This window comes from Bos indicus x Bos taurus, chromosome 6 (assembly GCF_003369695.1).
Source record: "Bos indicus x Bos taurus breed Angus x Brahman F1 hybrid chromosome 6, Bos_hybrid_MaternalHap_v2.0, whole genome shotgun sequence".
Lineage (NCBI taxonomy): Eukaryota > Metazoa > Chordata > Mammalia > Artiodactyla > Bovidae > Bos > Bos indicus x Bos taurus.
Genome location: NC_040081.1, coordinates 90,973,563 through 90,979,511, shown reverse-complemented (window position 1 = coordinate 90,979,511; position 5,949 = coordinate 90,973,563). Strand labels below are relative to the sequence as shown.

General features: G+C 46.7%; 1 protein-coding gene across 1 annotated transcript in view; it reads right to left on the bottom strand.

The window, feature by feature from the left end:
* SHROOM3 (shroom family member 3) overlaps window positions 1-5,949 on the bottom strand; it is a 329,764-nt gene that overhangs the window by 224,597 nt on the left and 99,218 nt on the right. The window lies entirely within an intron of this gene.

Sequence of the window (5,949 nt, the reverse complement as noted above, 5' to 3'; positions counted from 1 at the left end):
CGACCATGTAAGGAGTTGGTTTTTTAAACATTTATAGTCTTTTACATTTCAATACATTTAGCTCCTGACATAGTGCCAATCAGGGCTTCCCAGGTGGCACGAGAGGTAAAGAATCTGCCTGCCAATGCAAGAGACAAAAGAGACTTGTGTTCGATCCCTGGGTCAAGAAGATCTCCTGGAGGAGAGCATGGCAACCCATTCCAGTATTCTTGCCTAGAGAATCCCATGGACAGAGGAGCCTGGTGGGCTACCGTCCATCGGGTTGCAAAGAGTCGGACACCACTGAAGCGACTTGCAGGCACGTAGCACCAATCATAGTAAGTGATTAATAAGCCTTTGTTGAGCACATCTGGAGAAGCTGATTTTAAATAAATACAATACCAGGTGATACATTCATACATTCAAAACATGATACAGGCAAAATATAGGTAAAGGGGAGAGTTGTGTGTCCGTGTCAGCAACTGGATGTGTGTTGCAGAGGAGCAAGAAGTCAGACCTGGGGACTTCCCTGGTGGTCCAGGGGCAAATAATTAGCCTTCCGGGGCTTCCCTGGTGACTTAGTGGTAAAGAATCCACCTGCCTGTGCAGGAGATATGGGTTGATCCCTGATTTGAGAAGGGATCTTCTTCACATGCATCTAGACCCATGTGCCACAACTTTTGAGCCTGTGCTCTAGAGCCAGGGAACCGCAACTACTGAAGCCCTCACGCCCTAGAGCCTGTGCTCTTCAACAAGAGAAGCCACCGCAATGAGAAGCCGGTGCACCGCAACTAAAGAGTAGCCTCTGCTTGTTGCAATTAGAAAAAAGCCTGCTCAGCAACGAAGGCTCAGCACAGCCGAAAAAAATATAGAGAGAAAATAAACAAATAATAATGAAAAGAATTAGCCTGCTAATGTAGGAGACACAGGTTTGATCCTTGGTCAGGGAGCTCGAATCCCATACACCCTGGAGCAACTAAGCCCATGTGCCACAACTACTGAGCCCATGTGCCCTAGAACCCGAGCTCCGCAACAAGAGAAGCCACTGCAATGGGAAAGAAGCCTGTGCACTGAAACGGGAGAGTAGCCCCTGCTCGCCACAACTAGAGAGAAGCCCATGTGGCGATGGAGACCCAGCACAGCGAAAAATTAATGAATTAAAAAAGAAAAGTCAGGCCCTTCCTTTCCCCTCTCCAAGACTCTACCCCCTGCAGCCCAGTCTAGATGCACAAGCATGAAGCTGCCCTCTGGGTCCTGTGTTCCTCTTCTCCCGGCTTTGTGCCCTCCAAACGCAAATACCGCGACTCCATGCCCTGCCCCCCAGCCCTGTTTTCCGTCTTAGGTCATCACAACAGCATCATCTGCAGCATCACTAGGATCAGAAGCACATCGTGGGCAGCAACCTGGTGATCCTCTTGCAACTTCAATTAGATCAGGTCACCCTCCTCTACAAGACCCTCGTCTCCACACTCGGAGCAGAAACCAGAGCTCTCCCAGTGCACCACGGCCACTGCTGGGTTTGGCCTCCTCACCTCTCCACCTCCTGCTGTTCTCCTTCCTGCTTACTCAACTCCAGCCCAAAGCCCCCTGAGGCAGGTGGAGTTTGTCAGGCAAGCTCCTGGCTCAGGCAGGCTCTTGTACCTGTTGTTCCCTCAGCCTTCTGTGCTTTTCCCTCGAGTCATCCCTTGCCCATCCTCTCACCTTCTCCAGGTCTTTACACTAATTCAGCTTCTGCAGGAATTTCAGCCTCTTCTCTTCCTTCCCATCTTTCGTTTTTTCTTCAGCACTTCGGTCATGATCCAACTCACTATACTTTTAACTTCTGTATCTTGTTGATTGTCTCTCTCCCCCATGTCGGCTGCATGGGGACAGGGACTTGGGTCTGTTTTGTTCACTGCCATGTCCCCAGTGCTCAGGACTGCATGGGGGACATAGGGCTGCTCAGTATTTATTGTATAAGGGAACATCAGCACTGCTAGCAGCTGTTGCATGCCTTCTGTGTTTTGGTAACTTTATTGCATCATCCGAAAAGTCACAAAGATTCTGTAAGATACTATGATCTCCTTTTGCTATAAATGCAAACAGTAAAGACTCAGAGGGGTCAGATGACCTGCTCAGGGTCGCAGAGTCAGTTACACTGCAGAGCTGGAGCTGAAATTCAGAGCCCACACTCGCCAGACTGCTGCCAGGAGAATTCCCCACGTCTCTATCCCCAAGCTGACACTTCTTCGTTTGTCTGCCTGATTCTTCACACACCCAAGAAAACAGTCACCCCACACTCCTGTGTCCTGATCGTTCTTTCAGGGATCCTAAGAACTCTGGAGCTATGATATGAGCTCACAGGTTCACAGCTTCCACAGGACAAAGAGTTGGCATTGCAGTGCCCCGGCGCAGGGAGATGGCCTGGCCAAGTGCAGCTGAACATGTAATGGTTTCCATTTACAATTCTATCTGGGGTTTTAATTAAAATCAAACTCTTCTAGTAGACATCTACCACAGTTGAATTTCACCTGCACTCTAATGTCTGAGTTCTTGAGTGATTTCTTTTCCTCTCCTGACTACTTTCGTTCCTGGATGGTGCCAAGAAAGGAGTATGGGGAGAACAGAGGACGTCAATAATTCACAGTCAATCCAGTGAAATACACAATTTGTTTGCTGTTTTGTGAGAAGAAATAAACTCTCCATAAGTGGAAAAATTATATCAAAGGAATAACAAACTACAGAAAGATTAGCAAATAAGTAAAAAAATATTGTTAAGGATCTTTCAGACAAAGCTGTTGGAGTACTGCTTTTTATTCACTTAGAATTGTCATTATAACTTGGTGGGCATTCTTGGTTTTAGACTGTACATAAAGTAGGAACAACCAGATAAAGTGAAATTTTAAAAGTTCCTCCCAGGAACTGTATGGGGCACTGAGGTCCTATGAAATGAGCAAGCACTTCTTGGACCCCAGAACTAACCTCGGGACTTAAAACAGAGAAACATCCCCTTGAGTTGCCCTGGGTGACATGAGAGTACAGGTATGATTCTTCCCTTTCTCATCACCTGCTTCTCATCTAACCCCAAATCATTAGGTTTATACTGTTGAAAACTCCCTTTTCCAGTTATAAACTGATGTGTATGGTAGTAGAAGAAAGAACACTGGGTTAAGAGTCAGGAATGTGCTCACTCAGTTGTGTCAGACTCTTTTGTAACCCTATGGACTGTAGCCCGCCAGGCTCCTCTGTCCATGGGATTTCCCAGGCAAGAATACTGGAGTTGGGTACCCATTTCCTACTCTAGAGAATCTTCCTGACCTAGGGATTGAACCTGAATCTCTTGGGTCTCCTGCATTGGCAGGTGGATTCTTTACATCTGCACCACTTGGGAAGCCCAGCAGTCAGGAATCCTGTGCCCTAATCCAGCCTCTGGCCTTTTTTATCTGTGGGTTCCTGGATGAGCCTCTTATCCATAACATGACCTGTTGGTCATCTATTTCCACTTAAGATGACCAATAAGGAAAATTCCAGTTTTATTTTGAATTGGAATACATATACACAGCTTCCCAGGTAGATTTGTGGTAAAGAGTCTGCCTGCCAATGCAGGAGCTGCAGATTTGATCCCTGGGTCAGGAAGATTCCGTGGAGAAGGAAAGGGCAACCCGCTCCAGTATTCTTGCCTGGGAAATCCCATGGAGGGAAAAGACTAGCAGGCTACAGTCCATGAGGTCCCAAAGAGTCGGGCACGACTGAGCACACACAGATACAACAGCTACTACTTAAAATTATATAATCACATTCTTCTGTTATTTTCTTTTTCTATTTTTTTAATTTATTCAGCTGCTCCGGGTCTTAGTGGCAGCATGTGGGATCTTTGACCTTTAGTTGCAGAATATGGGATATTGTTCCCTGACTAGGGATCAAACCCAGGCCCCTTGCATTGGGAGTGCAGAATCTTGGCCTCTGGACTGCCAGGAAGTCCTCATGTTTTGTTATTTTCTAAATACAAGGTATATATCCTTTACTTTCCAAGGTTCATCAATTGGATGGAAGGAAGATAGAGGCAGGGCGTGTAAGAACTGGGGGCTCGAGAGGTAGACCACATGGGTAAGAATCTTACCTCCTGATAATGGGCATTCTTAGGCAAAATATGCATCATCTCTTTAGCCTCAAAATGGAAACAAGACGACAAACCACACAGACTTAGTGTAAGGATCACATGAACTAACGCAATGAGGTGTCCTTACACGTAGCAACGGCTCCATAGACATGTTTCCCGAATTACAGGGTTTTGAGGTTTTATTTAATAAGTTTAATACTTTTCTGATTGTTTCCACCACAAGAATATAATTACAACTGCAGAGACCAAGGGGAAGACATTTGCTGGGAGGAGGAGAGAAGTTATTTACTTAAGAACAGGAGTCAACTTGATTTATAAGTGAAATAGGAGACAGTCTTTCCTTTGGAGGGAAGCTTTTATTTCAGAGAAGGGTCTCAGGGCAGGAAGTTACCCAGTGACACCTTATGAACCATCCAAATGAGATGCAGCCCCTGAAAACCTAGATGTGCCCGCAACTCTTGATTTACTGCTCATAGGGCGGAAAGAACTGATTTCTAAGTTAGGGTTTAAGTCAAGCTTCATGAAGCCATCTGAACCACTCAAGGGTCATTAACTTGCAGTTGTGGAGGTCAGAAGTCTAAAATGGGTCTCACTGCGCTAAGACCAAGGTGTTGTCATAGCTATGTTCTTTCCAGGGGTGGAGGGCTCTAGGGAAGAATCCATTTTCTTGCCTTTTCTAGCTTCTAAAGGCTGCCTAGTAGCTCTTGGCCTCTCCTCCATTTTCCAAAGCCAGTGTTCGCCAGTAGAGTCTTTCCCATGCTGTCTCGCTCTGACACTGATTCTCCTGCCTCCCTCTTTCGTTGATGAGGACCCTTGTGATTACACTGGGCCCACCCAGATAACCTGGGGCTTCCCAGGTGGCTCAGTGATAAAGAATCCGCCTGCAATGCAGGAGACCTGAGAGGAAATGGCAAGCCACTCCAGTATTCTTGCCTGGAGAGTCCCATGGACAGAGAAGCCTGGTTGGCTGCAGTGCATACGGTTGCAAAGAATCGGACATGACTGAAGCGACTTAGTAAGCATGCATGCACCCAGATAACCTAGAAGAATCTCCCCAATCTCAAGTTCAGCTGAATAGTAATCTTAATTCCATTTGCAATCTTTTTTTATTTGTCTGTGTTGGGTCTTCGTTGCTGCACTCGGACTTTCTCTAGTTACAATGAGCGGGGGACTAGTCTCTAGCTGTGCACAGGCTTCTTACTGTGGCGGCTCTAGGCGCACAGGCTTTAGGAGCTGCGGTTCCTGGGCCCTCGAGCACAGGCTCAGTAGTTGTGGCTCACAGGCTTAGCTGCTCTGTGGCATGTGGGATCCTCCAGTACCAGGGATCGAAACTGTGTCCCCTGCATTCTTAATTGCTGGATCACCAGGAAAGTCCCACCACCTGTGATCTTAATCCCCCTTTGCCATGCAATATATCTCCTGGTTTAAGATGTAGGCAACTTTGGGAAAGGGGCATTTTTCTGCCTATCACAACCACTAACTAGCTCTGTGATGATAGGTGAAATTATTCCTTTCCTCTAAATATCAGTTTACTTTCTGGGAAAATAGGGAAGGTAATGATGATAGCACCTACCCCTAGGAACTACTGAGAGACTAAAAGTAAATTATGATAATGAATGAAAAGGGGTCCATAAATGTTAGCCTTTATCATCATCATCGTCGTTTACGGGGGAAGTAGGTCAAGAGGTTATGCACACTCAGTCCTCCCCTCCGTATTGCATGCGGTAGAATGAGCCACATCAGAGGCCTGGCCTCCTGCCTCTCCCCCATGCTTCCTTCGCCCTCCCCTGGTTCAGGACAGTGAAGCAAGAGCAAGCACCACGACTTGACGGACAAGGGACTACTCCCCTCCAAGTGGAGTCCTTTGAGCT